Source organism: Sus scrofa, chromosome 2 (genome assembly GCF_054392235.1).
Source record: "Sus scrofa isolate SSC_HxYL_T2T_F1_AM1 chromosome 2, Sscrofa_HxYL_maternal_Yorkshire_Landrace_v2.0, whole genome shotgun sequence".
Lineage (NCBI taxonomy): Eukaryota > Metazoa > Chordata > Mammalia > Artiodactyla > Suidae > Sus > Sus scrofa.
The window spans coordinates 128,105,288-128,122,626 of record NC_139384.1 but is presented as its reverse complement, the minus strand read 5'-3'; the positions used below and the strand labels follow the sequence as shown (position 1 = coordinate 128,122,626).

At 37.7% G+C, this 17,339-nt stretch overlaps 2 long non-coding RNA genes across 5 annotated transcripts in view; both read right to left on the bottom strand.

Annotated features, from left to right (window-relative positions):
* Positions 1–17,339, bottom strand: part of LOC146405682 (uncharacterized) — a 327,565-nt gene that overhangs the window by 219,085 nt on the left and 91,141 nt on the right. The gene's annotated exons all lie outside the window — the stretch shown is intronic.
* Positions 9,070–14,248, bottom strand: LOC146405684 (uncharacterized). The gene is made up of 2 exons (XR_014838580.1): positions 11,995–14,248; positions 9,070–11,689 (listed from the first exon to the last, which is right to left on the bottom strand). It is a non-coding gene; the product is annotated as an uncharacterized LOC146405684 (long non-coding RNA).

Genomic DNA, 17,339 nt, shown 5'->3' with positions numbered 1-17,339 from the left:
ATATGTAATTAAAAACACTCCCTACAAACAAAAGTCCAGGACCCAGATGACTTCATAGGCAAATTCTACCAAACATACAAAGAAGAACTTACATCAATCCTCCTTAAGCTACACATCACAACCCGCTTACCTTGACAAAACTCATTCAAATGGTACACATTTTGGTAAGCTCATACACTGCCTCAAATCCATGACTGACAGACTGGGCCAGAAGCTGAGCAAACTGAAGACTGAAGAGCAGAGAATACTCCCAAACACGTTCTAGGAAGCCACCATCACCCTAATACCAAAATCAGACAAAGATATTACCAAAGAAGAAAATTATAGGCCAATATCTTTGATGAATATAGATGCAAAAATTCTCAACAAAATTTTGTCAAACTGAACCCAACAATACATTAAAAAAAATCATACACCACAACTAATTGGGATTCATCCCAAGTTCACAAGGATGGATCAATAGATGCAAACCAATCAATGTCATACACCACATTAACAATAGTCCAAAATCACATGATCATCTCAATAGACACCAAAAAACATATCACAAAATTCAATGTTCATTCATGACAAAATCTCGTACCAAACTCTTACCATAGTGGGAACATACCTCAACATATTAAAAGCCATTTATGACAAACCCATAGACAGTGGAGAAAATAACTCAATGGAGAAAAGCTAAAGCCTTCCCACAAAAATATGGAACAAGGCAACTCACCATTTTTATTCAACATAGTATTGGAATTCCTAGCCACAGCAATCTGACCAAAAAATAAATAAATAAATAAATAAATAAATAAATAAAGGCTATTCAAATTGAACGAGAAGAGGTGAAATTGTCACTATATGCAAATGACATAAAACCTCTAAGGACTCCACATAAAAACTACTCTATCTGATCAACAGATTCAGCAACGTTGCAAGATAGGAGATTAACATTCAGAAATCAGTTGCATTTCTGTATAATAATAACAAAATATTAGAAAAGAATATTAAAAAACAATACCTTTTAAAATTGCACTAATAAAATAAAATACCAAGGAATTAACATGACCAAGGTGGTAAAACATTCATCAAGGAAATTAAAGAGGATTCAAAGAAGGGAAAAATATCCCATGCTTCTAGAATGGAAGAATATTGTTAAAATGATCATACTACCCAAGGCAATCTACAGTTTTAATGCAATCCCTATCAAAATACCCATAAAATTTTTCATAGACCTAGAACAAATAATCCAAAAATTTTTATGGAACCATAAAGACCCAGAATTGCTAAAGTAATCCCAAAGGGAAAAAAGCAGGAAGCCTAACTCTTCCACACTTCGGACAATATTACAAAGCTACAGTAATCCAAAGAGTGTGGTATTAGCAACAAAACAAAAAACCCTGAAATACAGATCAAAGGAACAGAATAGAGAACCCAGAAATAGGTGGCGCTGTGGAAACAAATCCGGCTAGGAACCATGATGTTGCAGGTTTGATCCCTGGCCTCACTCAGTGGGTTAAGGATCTGGCGTTGCCGTGAACTGTGGTGTAGGTTGCAGACACAGCTCAGATCCTGCATTGCTGTGGCTCTGGTATAGACCAGCGGCTACAGCTCCGATTAGACCCCTAGCCTGGGAACCTCCATATGCCAAGGGAGCGGCCCTAGACATGGCAAAAAGACAAAAAAAAAAAAAAGAGAGAGAGAGAGAGAACCCAGAAATAAATCCAGACACCTATGGTCAATTAATCTTTGACAAAGGAGTAAAGGAAATAAAATGGGAAAAAGATAGTCTCTTCAGTAAATGGTGCTGGCAAAACTGGACAGCTGCATGTAAATCAGTGAAACAAGAACACATGCACACACCACACACAAAAATAAACTCAAAATGACTTAAAGACTTAAACATAAGACATGACACCATAAAACTTCTAGAAGAGAACTTAGGCAAAACATTCTCTAACATAAACTCTACAAATGTTTTCTTAGGTCAGTTTCCCAAGAGAATAGAAATAAAAACAAAAATAAAGAAATACGACCTAATCAAACCGACAAGCTTCTGCACAGCAAAGGAAATCATTTAAGAAAAAACAAAAAAAACCAAAAAGACAACCTACTGGAATGGGAGAAGATAGCTGCAAACAATGCAACCAACAAGGACCTAAGCTCCAAAACATACCAACAACATAATACTCAACAACACAAAACCAAATAACCTGATAGAAAAATGGGCAGAAGACCTAAATAGACATTTCTAAAAAGAAATTATACTAAATAGACATTTCTCCAAAGAAGACATACATGTGGCCAGCAGGCACATTAAAAAATGGTCAACATCACTAATTACTAGAGAAATGCAAATCAATACTAAAGTGATCTACCACCTCACACCAGACAGAATGGCTATCATTAATAAGTCTACAAATAACTAATGCTGGAGAGGGTATGGAGAGAAGGGAACCCTCCTACACTGTTGCTGGGAATGTCAATTGGCACAACCACTGTAGAAAACAGAATGGAGTTCCTTCGGAAAACTGAAAACGGATGGATAAAGATGATCCAGAAACCCCACTCCTGGGCACCTATCAGGACAAAACTATAATTCAAAAAGATACAAGCGCCCCTCTTCATAGCAACAACTACTCACTATAGCCAAGACATGGGGGTATCCTAAATATCCATTAATAAATGAATGGATTAAGAAGATGTGGTACATATAGACAATGGAATACTATTTAGCCATAACAATAATGAAATAATGCCATTTTCAGCAACATGGATACAATTAGAGATTCTCATACTAGGTTAAATAAGTCAGAAAGAGAAAGACAACTACTATATGATATCACTTATGGCACAAACAAACCTATCTATACAATAGAAACAGACTTAGACATGGCAAACAGACTTGTGGTTGCCAAGGGGGTAGGGAGAGAGGGAGCATGATGGATGGGGAGTTGGAGTTAGTACATGCAAACTATTACATTTAGAATGGGTAAATACAAAGGTTTTACTGTATACCGCAGGCAACTATATCCAATCTCCTGGGATAGACCATGATGAAAAATAATATAAAAAAGAATATATATATATATATATATATACATATATATGGCTATGTCACTTTGCTATATAGCAGAAATTGGCACAACATTGTAAATCAATGGTATACTAATTTAAAAATTAGTAGGCAAAATATATTAATTATATATAATGTCTACATCATTAAATGTTTGTATTTCATGTGATACATATTTTTCTCTCACAGGTAAATGAACATTTTCAGTCAAAACATCCACAAATATGCAACAAATTAAGTGATCTACATGGCATTTAAGTCATAAAAAAGTATTCTGTAAGCCATCTATACATATTAAATTTGTTTCTTATCTTATTTGAACTCTCATGTACACCAAAATTGTCAGACTATAATGTTTTTATAAATCACTGTGTTTTTTTGGAGTGAAGGTATCTAAAGAAATATTAATCTGGAATGAGTCAGGCCCTGACAGTCTAAGTAATTGAACTTTTATTGTAGGTATTAGTATCAATACTTCACAGAAGGGGAAACAGGCTCAGAGGAGTTAAGTATATTTCCCAAGGTCAGTGGGCCAAGATTCATACTTTGTCTCTCTGATTCCAACTCCCATGTCCTTAATCAGTGTTAACATATTATTCAAAAAGTAATGACCACAGGAAATGCAATATGATTGGTCTGGCACAACCCAAAAGGAATACAGTGTATTTCACTAGATATAGCAATGTATAATAAAATATACTACAATATAATTCCATGAGGTCAAGGATTTTCATCTGTTTTGTTCACTGTTGTAGTTCCAGAACCTATGATAATAATACATAAGAGGTATTTAATAAATACTTGTAATATGAACAGAAAAATTATTATTTCCCTTCACTTACTATTAACACATCCTAATGCTTAACTTGTTTAGCAATTAGAAGATAACAGTGTCTTGTATGAACATCTGACTAAAACTCTTGTTTTTTTTCTCACAAGCAAATGGTAAGTTGCAACTTTTCCATCATGTAATTGTGAACTGTTTTTAAGTTCTGGAGGGGAGAAAGACAAAAATAAATCTGATAAATAAGTAAATAACACAGTCCACTGGAAAAAGAAACAAGTGCTATATAAAAAGGGGAAAAAAGTAAAGCAGGATCAGAAGTACTGGGGGCTGGGGTTCAGGGGGTGAAATCATTAATATTTAATATTGTGCCAGAACATACTTAATGAGAAAGTGACATTTAAGCAGAAGGTGACAGAACTAGGTATACAGGTATCTACAGGAAGAGTGTTCCAGAGGGAAGAGCCAACTCAGATCCTAGGTGCAAATGCAACTGGTGTGCTTGACCAATAGCAAGTAGGTCATTGTAACCTGAGCAGACTGACCAAGAAGGAGACCAGGGGGAGATGAAGTAGAAATTGCGGGAGGAAGAGCAAAGCATGTACGATCTTGTAGCCACTTAAGGTTCCTGACTTTTACTCTAAATGAAATATGGTTTTGAGCAGAGGCTGCTATGTTGAACACAGACTGAAGGGGCAAAAAGCAGAAGCAGAAAGACCATGAGGAGTTTCTTGCAGTAATCTAGGCTAGAGATAACAGTGTCTGGGACTAGGGTGGTGACAGGGGAGGCGATGAGATGAGATTTGGGGGTATATTTTGAGCGTAGTGTCAATATGCTTTCTTGATATAATAGACATGGAATAAGAGAGAAAGGGAGGTAATATCAAGGTTTTTAGCCCAAGAAAACTTCAAGATAAAGTGCCACTAGATAAGATGGGGAATGCTATAGATGGAGCAGATTTGGCAAGGGGAGATCACCTAGACAATTCTGATACAATCAGGCACTTGAGAAGGACATGCAAATTTGGGAGTCACTGGTATACAACTTCTACTACTTCTAGGGCTCATGAAGAAGAGGCTGCAGAGAAGAGAAGTACAATAAGACTGAGAATGAGTAGCCAATAAAGTAGTAGTAAAAACAAACTAGAATGGTTTCCTAGAAACCAAAGAAAATCTATCAGCTAGAAAGAAAGAGGTCATCAACAGTGCCAAAGGGTGCTGACAAATCAAGTAAGAAGAGGATGAAAGGCAGTTTTGATGGAATTATGTGGACCAAATCCTGATTAGAGCAGTTTTAACAGATAATGGGGAAAGAGAACTAGAGACACTGTCAAAGTGACTCCTTCGAGGAGTTCTGCTGCAAAGAACTGGGGCAGAAGTAAGATCTAAAGAAGACTTTTCAAGGAAAAGAGATAATAGTATGTTTATATTCTTGTGAATGTGACAAAGCAGAAAATGGAAAAAAAAAAAAAAAAGACACTGTAAGAAATGAATTCCTGGAATGGTTTTCTTGAATAAATGAAAGAGGTGGAATCCAGTATACATGACAGTATTACGTCTGGTTGTGAAGAGTTTCTCTCTCTAGGAATATAAAGGAAGGCTGAGGAGGTGATGGGTGATGTGGAAGTTCTCTTCAGACTCCACATTTTTTCATGAAAAGGAAGGATGGTCGTCACCTGAGAGTAAGAATGGGGGAGGTGACAGAGTTTGAGGACAGAGAGAAAAGGTCTGAAATAGTCATGTGACAGACTTGGGGAAAGAAGAGATTAGGGACATACAGAATGATCAGTGTCAGCATTAAGGGCCCACTTTAGGTTGGTGGTCATGAATTAAGAGTGAGGCAGGGAGTTCCTGTTGTGGCTCAGTTGGTTGAGAACCTGACTGAGTGTCCATAAAGATGCAGGTTCGATACCTGGCCTTGCTCGGTGGGTTAAGCGAGCTGCAGTGCAGGTCACAGACATGGCTCAGATCTGGTGTTGCTGTGAGCTGTGGTGTAGGCCAGCAGCTGCAGCTCTGATTTGACCTCTAGCCTGGAAACTTCCATATGCCACAGGTGCAGCCCTAAAAAAAAAAGTGAGGCAAGTCTACAAGGCAGTGGGCTTTTCCTCAGTCATGTTTATCCATGGATGCATGTAGAGAGTTTACCCAAATCAAGAGATGGGCAAGAAAGTGATTATAATGATCAACCATGAAATTAAGGTTGGTGAGGATGCAAGAGAGAAGAGCAAGGGGATAAGAGACAATAAAGGTGATTGGTAAGATCAATAAGTTGAAGTACTGACCTTCATCATTTTAATTGGAGTCATTTTCTTCAATCACTCAACTCTTTCTGAATCTTAATTCTGTTGTATTTTGTGTTACATGAAAGCAATGCTAAATTTGGCAATAAACCACTCATTCATTCACCTATTCAAACACTTTTTTACTGGTGGATACAAAGTACCAGATGCTGTGGGATAGAAAATTAAGTAAGAATTGCCTTTGACCTCAAGAATTTCACAGCCTACCAAAGGTAACAGGCAGGTAAATGAGGAATTACAGAATAGTGTGATCAGTTCTATGAAAAACTAGTATAGAAGCACAGAGGGAAGATCTCTACATCAAACTGGAGAAGACTAGGAGGTAAAGTTTTGAAGATCAAATATATAAATCAAACAGGAAACAGAAAAGGGCCTTTCATGACTCATCCAAACTATAAATCAAAATGCAACCTGAGGCTTGTGGTATACCCTAAAAATCACTCCCAAAATTCTAATTTCACTAAGTAGCCAGAGCTGTTTTGCCAGACATGGCCATTTCACCACGTCCTGTCTTCTCCACCTTGTTCATGAAGCCATCTTGAGCAACTACTTCAAAACATCTTGCTGGAATCAAAATGCTCTATCCAGTTTCTTTGATCTCTCAATGCAGGGAAGCTATCTAAGGGAGAGACTGGTTTGCAACTTTTTCTTAGAAAATTCATGCAGAACTTCTCCATTTATCACTGACTTTTTTCTTAAATGCTAACAAACCACTTGCTTAATATCCTCTTTTAGGATTTTGCCATTAACTTACATCAAGTTCCTCAACCTCTAACTTGCCTGCTAATAGAGGGTGAACTCAGGGTGGGAATCAATACTTCTTTTTGAAAATGTTTTAAGGAGATGATAGTGTCTGAGAGTTACTTTCATGCTAAAAGAATTGAGAAGGGAAAGTTCTGCCTAAGACAAAGGATGAGGATAGGTAGGGCAAGATAAATGGAAGGAAAAGACAGAACATATCAGCTTGGAGAAATGGAGTGTTATTTAAGAAGTTCGCATTCAATTCATGAAGGGGAGTAATCCAGGTCAGCTGGATAAAGTCCACAGAAGTCAGAGATAATGTCTTGGTTCTGACATCTGGCGAAGGGCTCTCTGAGAGATTGAGACAAAAGCCAGACTTACTGGGGAGAAACTTGGAAACCATTTTTAAATAAAACAAAGGAAATTCTTTTCTATGACATCATACCAACTCTGCCAAATCCCAGTTTGCCAATGCTTGTCACAATGTTTACAATTAAGAATTTGAATAAATACAAGTCCTTGGTTCCACTGCAGTTCAGCAAGGCTGCCAAGAATCTGGAATAACTCCTTCAAGGGAAAGGAAAAAAATTAAATTGATGACAGAGAAAGAATCACAGCTCAATCCAGGTAATAGAGTCTAGTGGGTTAAAGAAACCGCATTAAATGATCAAAAAAGGCCTATCCGACAGCCAAGCCACTAAATGTTTGTTTTTTTCTTTCCTTAACTGTAAAAGTTAATTCCTGAACTGTGTTTTACTTGATTCCTTTAGTGCTTACATTAATTTTTTAACCTTAAAATCAAAATATAGACTTAATACTACTTTTATCGAGTTTAAAAATAGTGCCTGACCTAGGATGAGGGATGGACAAGAGAGAGACTATATTTGATTATCTTTTAGTTAAATCTTATTTTTAAAAAATGTAATGCCTGAGCAAAGTAGCTGATGAACAGAAAATCAAATATTCTGTTCAGTTTTTGCTGGGGAGGCAGGAAGTAGAACCTAGAAACCCTGAAATTGCCAAAATGAAAGCAGTCTGATTAAATTTCTTCTCAACATAACATTAGGAACAACTTATTATTATGCCATGATTAGCCAGCCCGAAAACAAATATATTATGCCACGATTAGCAGGCCTGGAAAGAAATATGTTTCCTTCAGGGAAGGCAGCTAAGGCAATTAGAACAATGTGCCAATTGCGGCATTTTAGAATATAATTGAAATACACTCTTTCTATTGACATAGGAAAAAAAAATTAAAACAGCATTATTTATAAAAGGACAACCAAATGGTATGAATAATTATATGGGTGGGTACTCCCGGGGTGGGTATCGTCTTTTCTATTGCTCTGAACAGACAACCATGCTACAAAAGCAAAAAATTCTGAAAACCGAGCCAATGAATAGTTTAGACTGAAATGATATGAAATATATACAAAATTAGTCTGGCATATTTAATGATGAATCACCATTAGTATGCTTTTATGTCATTTGTGATTATGTAATTTTTTCTCTTCTTTATTTCTCAGTACCTGCTGTCACTTTTGCTTGACAATTTTCCTCATTCCAGAGCAGATTCTAATTCTCATCACTACTCCCATCATAGAGGTTAAAATAAAATTCTAGACTTGGCACCCCCAATTTAGCCCCCAGGCTCTAGTCTGAGGACCTCTGTGCCCTCCCCCCAGTACCTCGTCCACTCTACACTACCACAAAAGGCCTTCAAATGTCATTTTAATTACTCTCCATTCAGGCCCCTAGAGGCCCTGATGGCTGAAGAGTCAAAAGAGTGAAAATGCAGATGATAAGCCTGGGCAGGAGTTGGTGGTCTGGCGAGCACACATGGGAAGTGCCAGGCAGTGGGGACGGGGTCTGTGAAAGATCAGGTCAGTCCACTAGAGGGGGATAAAAAAGGGGAGAGCAGATGCCAGGGAAGAAAGAGATGCGTAGTTTATAAGCCTGCACCCCAATTCCTTAAGGGATAACACAAAGCTGCTCCCACTGGTTTTTTCTATCTACTTTTTCCTGACAATTAGCATTAATATTGCCAGATGCCTTTAAAAATAAAGGGACAGGGTATCTCCACACTATTTCACAGCACTTTTTTCCTTTTTATACACTGCCTAGGACTTAGCTTAATGCCTCACATGCCGTAAGAACTCAATGAATAAGTACCAAATGCATTCTTTTTAATCATTTTTGAAATAAACTTCTCAGTATTATATGTATAATGCTCCCTAGAACCAGGTCCCTGACTCACTTAACTAGTCCAGAAACAGTCCATGCATCCAGGGCATAGCAGGGAGAGACTGTGCCTGAGTCCAGTTCTGGGTTATTCATCCAGTACTGTAGGTATAAAACAGATAGAAATCTATTTTCCATCTCAAATTTACATTTTATCTGATATAACTATATGAACTTGATCCTAATAGCATCCAGCTGCTTGATCTTAGGGCATACAGTTATTATACTACCTTGGTTTTCCTATCTTTAAGAAGAAGGACCTATTCATTTCAGTACATTTTTTTTTTTTTTTGACCACACCCATGGCATGTGGAAACTCCTGGCCCAGGGATCAAACCTGTGCCACAGCAGCAATCCAAGCCACTGCAATGACAGCGCCAGATCCTTAACCTACTGCACCACAAGAGAACTACTTATTTTACTATATTTTATTAAGGAGGTCCTGCCTGCAGAGCACTGTGCTCTGTGACACTTCTATAGAGGGAAAAACGTGGCAGTGTGGTGTCCCCCACTTTCTTCTAGACCATCCAAAACAGGTAAGTATCTATCCTCATCTAAACATTCACAAGGAAGGGTATTTAGGAACACCTCTTAGAAAACAATGTTAACAATAAAAGTAATGCTTCCACTTTCTTTTCCTTCAATCCCTTTTGGAGTTTAACAAGGACACTGATAAAATGCCTTACATTCCCTAGAGATAGAAAGCTTTTTATTTTTAATCTAAATCCTGCTTGCTATAGCTTAAATCCATTTCCTCTTATTCTGTTCTCATGGAAGACAGAGAAAAATCATTCATCCTCTTCTATATAATAGCCCTTCATGTATTAAAGATTTCAGCCTTCATTCCTCCAGGTTACATAATGCCAATTCCTTTCATTTTATTCATATATCTTATTTTCCCAAGCTTTTAAATTAATTCCATTGCACTCTTCTTGGACTCTATGGATAATGAAATAGTCATGCAGTCCCTTTCAGATTCTAATTGGATAATAAACCTTCAGGGAGGGAAGTATTTTTAAATCTTAAATCAGAATCTCACATGATCTGGGGTTTAAAACATTTTTGGAGAGCAGGAGGAGGCTGGGCAGCACATGTAACATTGGCCCAGTAAGCATGGGAAGAAGTGGGAAAGTACTATTTGGGTATTATTATTATTTTATAATAGAGAAAACTAAGGCATGTGTCATAGCAAATAAGGAAAAGACGCAAGATTAAAGTCACAATTAAAATAACCAGCAGCTGATTCCTGGTTTCCTACCAAATTGCTGTCAAATGACTATGATATCTGATCATAGTAATCTAGACTGAAGTTTAAAAAAAAAAATCACAGTATCACAGTTTAATCTGGCAGTGGGAATTCACTCTACACTGTGTTCATACTATTTTTCTGGAATGTCTTCCAGTTTTCTCCTCCTCCCTTTCCAGATAAGTTCGGCAAAAGAATTCCTTTCCACTGATACTTTCTACCAGAAGAAATAAGTAAAACCTCTAAACTATTAATCTATTATACTTTATCAGATACCTGGAATTAATTAGTATGTCTATGAAATATTATTTATCGAAATTCCATAACTGATGAATGGATAAATAAAATATGACATATCCATTAAATAGAATATTATACAGCCACAAAAAGGAATGAAGTATTGATGCATGCTACATACCATTGATGAACCTTAAAGACATTATGTTAAGTGAAAAGAGCTAGACACAAAAAGCTGTATATTTTGAGTCCATTTCTAGGAAATGTCCAAAATAGGCAAATCCATAGAAACAAAAGACAGGTTAGTTCTTACCCAGGGCTCTGAGGAGGGGAGAGTGGGGAGTAAGTGCTTAAAGTGGACGGCATTTCCATTTGAGGTCATGAAAAAGTACTGACGGGAACTACACAGTGGGGATGGTATAGCAGGGCTCAGAAAGCTGTATCATCATTTTTGTGACATTTCCCTTAGGAGATGTACTGAATACTCCTGAATTATAGACTTTAAAATGGTGAAAATGGTAAACTTTATGGTATATGTAATTTACCACAATAAAAAATATCATTTGTATTTTCAGAGACTGTATGTTAACACAAAAATGAAACAGAGATAGAGGTGACACATGGAGACCTTCTTGCAAGTTGGTCATCAGTCAGCTGAATATTCACTGAGAGCCTACTGAGAGCACAGTACTGGGTTGGGTGCTAAGAGACAGCACTGAACGGAGACAGATATGGTGTCTGCCCTAGCACAACATCTTAGGAGAGCACCCATGCTTCCATTTCTTCTCTCTCGTGATATGCTTATTCTTAGAGAAAAAAGTAATGCGCGGACTCTACTGAATCACTAGATATATCTATATCTGTACATCAACAACCAAAGACAAAGAAAATAGCTGCTAAATACACATAACAGTTCATCTTCGGCCCTAAGATAAGAATAGGCAAATGTATACTTAAATTTACTCTTAACCTTACTGGATGCCATGAAAAAGAAGAAGGGATACTCTATAGCGTATCTGCATATTTCACAAATAGGGATCCTTTCCATCTTACGTACCATTTGTCATAAAGAATAAAAGCTATGAGGAGTTCCTGTCGTGGCGCAGTGGTTAACGAATCCAACTAGGAACCATGAGGTTGCGGGTTCGGTCCCTGCCCTTGCTCAGTGGGTTAACGATCCGGCGTTGCCGTGAGCTGTGGTGTAGGTTGCAGATGCGGCTCGGATCCTGCGTTGCTGTGGTTCTGGCGTAGGCCGGTGGCTACAGCTCCGATTCAACCCCTAGCCTGGGAATCTCCATATGCTGCGGGAGCGGCCCAAGAAATAGCAACAACAACAACAACAAAAGACAAAAGACAAAAAATAAATAAATAAATAAATAAAAGCTATGAGATAGTTTGGATTGATCTTCAAAAAATACTCACTCCTACCCTTCCCCACTCCTCCATGGGTTTGCTATATTCTTCTGCCTCATGGATTCGAGACTTGGCCACATGACAGGTTTCGGCCAAAGGAAACTTAGAGGATGACGGGTGTAGTTACTGTTCTCTGTCGCAGGAAAGCACTCCGTGCAGAAACTGGTCCAAGAACATCGAAAGGCATGTAAAGCTGATATAACTTCAATGAGCAGCCTTATGAAGAGTTGCCCAAGTATTCTGGGCTAGATCATTCTTCAGTCAAATATAGACCTTAGTTTCACATTGTTGTAAGACATGAAGTTTTGGGGTATTTATGTAGCATTGTTGTGGTAATAGATGATTAATATAACACATATTAAAATCAACTATCCCAGAATTCCCCCACAATAGATGATTTTTTAAAAATACTTACAAAGTTAACTATCAATAATAAATCAGTTTTTTCTCTCTGTATTTCCTCATACAGTTGTAGATTTAGTATTAAAAACTGTCAACTGAGTAAAATGGAAACTTAAACTAGGTAGCTTATCTTTTATCTATTTAGTATAACCGGTGAGATACACAAGGATGTATGACTGGGATGTTAAGAAATATAGAAACTATGATATTTATTGCATATGCTGATATAATCAGGTTCCAATAAACATCTTGAGGAAAGCAAACTAATCACTAATTTGACATTTTCTTTTGGCAAATTAGCAAGATTAGGTTTCATATTAAATGGAAATGTGTTTGTGTTTAAGTATTCCAGCAAAGCAGGATCACTGGTGGCATGGCTAAAGGGACATAATTCAAGCAAGCCTCCATATTGTATTTTTCCATTTCAGACATTTCTAGTCTTGATTTCCATGTTTTCAGGCCCCCGGCAGGGTTTGAAAAGCAATGTCATATTGAGGCAGAATATTAACTCAGGTGGTCAGTGTAGGAGCATGGGCTTTGATGCATTCTTTGATATGGCCATTGATTAACATTTGCGGCTTAAGGGCTCCAGAGAGTAACATCCCCACCGGCCTTGTTTACTATAGTGAGTGTACCCAGATAGTCATTAATCCCTAGTCCCCGTGACTCAGTTTGCAGGAAGAAAAGGGCAAAGAAACTGAGATTTACAGGACATTTCCACCCCTAAGACCCTATTGGACAAGGACGGATATAGGTAATTGAACAAGGCCAATGGGAGAAAACCACATCTTTCTGGACCCCATGTTGGCACCTCCATCTTTCTTTCTTTTTTTTTTTTTTTTTTGTCTTTTTGCCATTTCTTGGGTTGCTCCTGAGGCATATGGAGATTCTCAGGCTAGAGGTCGAATTGAAGCTGTAGCCAACAGCCTACGCCAGAGCCACAGCAACGCAAGATCCAAGCCGCGTCTGCAACCCACACCACAGCTCACGGCAATGCCAGATCCTTAACCCACTGAGCAAGGCCAGGGATTGAACCCGCAACCTCATGGTTTTTAGTCGGATTCGTTAACCACTGTGCCACGACGGGAACTCCGGTACCCTCCCATCTTTAAAGAATAAAAATCTCTATAGGACTATAGAGAAAGGGGGCTCTTCTCCTCCTTCCCAGCAGACCTGGGAGCTATTTGCTTTCCTTTAATAAAGACTTTGCTTGCTTGCTGCCTCTGTGTTCACAGAGTTCATTCTTCAAATGCCGTGAACAAGAGCCCGGATTCCAGCATCATCTTTCCGGTATCAATATTTTTTGTGAAATTTTCTTTATGAAATAGTGAAGAAGTTTATAGAGAAAGGATCTGGAACATTTAGAATACCTTATGATGTTTTTCCTTTAACTTGTGTCCCTCCATTTGTCCAGGTGGAAAATGGAAAATACTATACAGTGACTAGTAAGAAGATAGTTATAAAAAATTGAGTCTCTTAAAGAAATTTAATTCAGTTTTAACTTTCCATAGGCACACAGTTTTATTTTTCCTAATAAGACACCAATTTAGGAGATAAACATCGTTTACATACTATGATGCAACACTTAATGAAGGTAATTTTCCTCTCCTTGGACATCCCCTGCCATTAACAAAAGTTGACTGGAATAAAGAAAAAAAGCCAAATAACAAACGAAGAAGAAAAAAATGGGACAAGGCTTATTAAAAAAAATACAAACCAAAAAAAGGAATTTAATCTTTATGGTAATTAGAAAAAAATACTTTAGGATCAATAAGTCATAGAGGTAGGCAAAGAGAACTAATATTCTGCTTGCCTGAGATAGCAGAGTTAAACATGACTGTGAAAAGACCAAAACACCACTCTAAATAGCCAGCTAGCAGTGTAGAACAGAAACTTCTATTTATTCATTCATCCATTCAATAAACATCAATCATACACTATGTCCTTGATTAAAAACTTAAATAAATCAAGAAAGTAGATATTATAGGCTGTAGTAACTCTGAGGAAGTTAAATAATGACTAGAGTAGAAAAACACATCAAGGAATCATGAGTTCTGCCCTGGGGGGAAAGGGTAGTCATGAAAAATTCCAGAGGCAGGTTTCCAAAGTAAATTCACTGCATGTGTCTTCTGACTAAATTAGAGCTATGTAAATCTATCTTTCTTTCCTCTTTCTTTTCTTTCTTTTTTTCTTTCTCTCTTTCTCTTTCTTTCCTATAGTATTGCATTGTAAAGCAATAACCTTTGTGATCAGAAAGAAAATTTAAAGAAGGTAAGAAAAGAAAATATTTGAAAAAGGCTCACATACTTTAAATACTTCAAATATTTTAAAGGTTTTCATTTCTGTGGTAGACAGAACTCTAAAATAGTCACACACACACACACACACACACACACACACACACACACACCATCCCCACCAAGATTCCTGGCATCTGGTGTGTACACATCCCCCAGTAATTCAATGAAACAATAATCGAAATTCTGCTGTGGAGGGACTGTGCAGATCGGTAAGCTCCCAAATCAGTTGACCTTAAATGAAGGGTGGTCTGGATCTAATCATACAAACCCCTTTTAAAAATAGAGCTTTCTCTCACTGGCCTCAGAAGAGAAAGTTAGAGTGCTTCCAATTGTAAGAGTCAATGAGGGAAAAAATTCCCCGTTGCAGTCTGTATTCATTTCTTATTGCTGCTGTAACAAATCATGACAAATTTAGTGGCTTAAAACAATGTATGTTTTTTCCCTTACAATTCTGATGGTCAGAAATGCAGAATGAGTCTGAAGAGGCTAAAATTAAGGTGGCAGCAGGCTTCTTCACTCTGGAGGCTCCAAGGGAGGACTTGCAACTTGCTTTTCCAGCTTCTAGAGGCTACAACAGCCCTTGATTCCTGGCTGCATCACTCCAACCTCGGCTTCTGTCTTCTTACTGCCTTCTTTTCCTCCTAGGACCCTTGTGAGGACACCAAATCCAGCTCAAGACCCTTAATTTAATTACATCTACAAAGTCCCTTTTGCCGTACGAGGTAACATATTCACAGGTTTCAGGGATTAGGACCTGGAGACATGTGGGAGGTGGGGAAGGCTTAAAGGTGAGGAGAATGAGGCACATTATACCACCTACCACTCTGGCTTTGAATATTAAAGAGGTGGCCCCGTGGAAGCCATCAATGAAAAGGGGATCTCAGTCTTACAACTGCAAAGAACAGAGTTCTGCCTACGAGAATGAGTTTGTACACAGTTTTTTCCCGAGTCTCCAGACGAGAACTCATCCAAGCCAATACCTTGATGTCAGCTTTGTGAAAATCTAAGCAGAGAGCCCAGGCATGCCATAACAGACTTCTAACCTGCAGAATGGTAAGCCATTATATGGCAAATGGTAAAATATTATATTGCTTTGAGCCACATGTGGTCATTTGTTACACAGCAGCAGAAACAAAACAAAACAAAAAAGTCTCAAAATATTCTATCCTCAAAATATTTTGAAAATATTTTAAATATTTCAAATTAGTCATAGTACGCATGATGCTAGGCACAAAAAGATTTTGAACTTCAAGTCAATAAAAAATGTGAGTAGCATGGATAGGTACAGGCATCTATATCACCTAGTTATTCATGTGCTTTGTTGACATTTAGTCAACACATACTCTAGTGACATATAAATGAAAGCCTTTGAAACCATAACACTCACTTTTATAGTCAGGAGCAAAACACAAGCAAAGACTTGAAGATGGCGCCACAAGAGCATGTGTGCATAACCACTCTCCTTGAAATCTATTAAAATAAATAAAATAAACCTGATTTATATACAAAAAAACTCATCTATAAAAATAATACCAGGGAGTACCCTACTATTAATCATAATCGATAACACAGATTAACCATAATCTATAATAAACACTACCAATAATATATACTCTTCCAAATACAATGGAATTGGACACAACCACAGGAAAATGCTAAGAACTGAAATCCATCTTCATCATCTTGATCGTGATGGATTTGTTTGTTTTTTTTTTAAAAAAAAAAAAAAAAGAAAACATCCCTAAGTAGAAAGGGAAAATACCAATGGCAGGTTGAAACTTGAAGAAAAAAATAAAATATCCACTTGAGTCATATTTGCATATCCAAGGACAATGAGGCAAGGTTCAAGAGAGTACCAGGCTCTGTCTTATCTTTATTTTGTGTGAAACTAACTAGAATAATCCACCATTATCATCTTTAAAACAAAATTAGAAGGCAGTACTTCTTTCTCATATACTACCCCAACCTCACAACCACACAACCACACACACACACACACACACACACACACACATGCACACTCACACATACACACCTATAGTGAGACATGTCTAAAGATAGATGATTTATCCTATCTGGAAACAATATACCTTAACTAAGGCTACGGGATGCCTGCTATGTTAGCTCACACATCACTGATCCTGCTACACACACACACACACACACACACACACACACACACACACACACACAATCTTACCTTCCATTTAACTTTTAAGAGGACAACTGTAAACATGATGGAGATCCCACCTGCTGTCTGATAAACTGCAGACCAAGAGTCTCCTTTTATGACCCTATTCCACATTGTCAGGCTTCAAGAAGGCTTGTTCACAGACTGAGACCTATCCTTCCCTAGGCCTTCCACTGAGATTATGAGTGATAATGAGGGAGCTCTTTGCAATTAAGTGACAACAAGTTCCTCCAGAATCACAAGTCTAGGAAGGTTCAGCAGAGCCTTTCCCATCAAGAGCAAAGCCCAGACTGTGTCTAAATCAGGGAAATGTACCCCTTAGTCTTTCTAACCCTATAACACAGGGTTAAGGTGGAGTCCATACATACACTGGCTCCAAGACCCATTTCCTCATATTTCATGGCCTCTATCAACATGGATCAA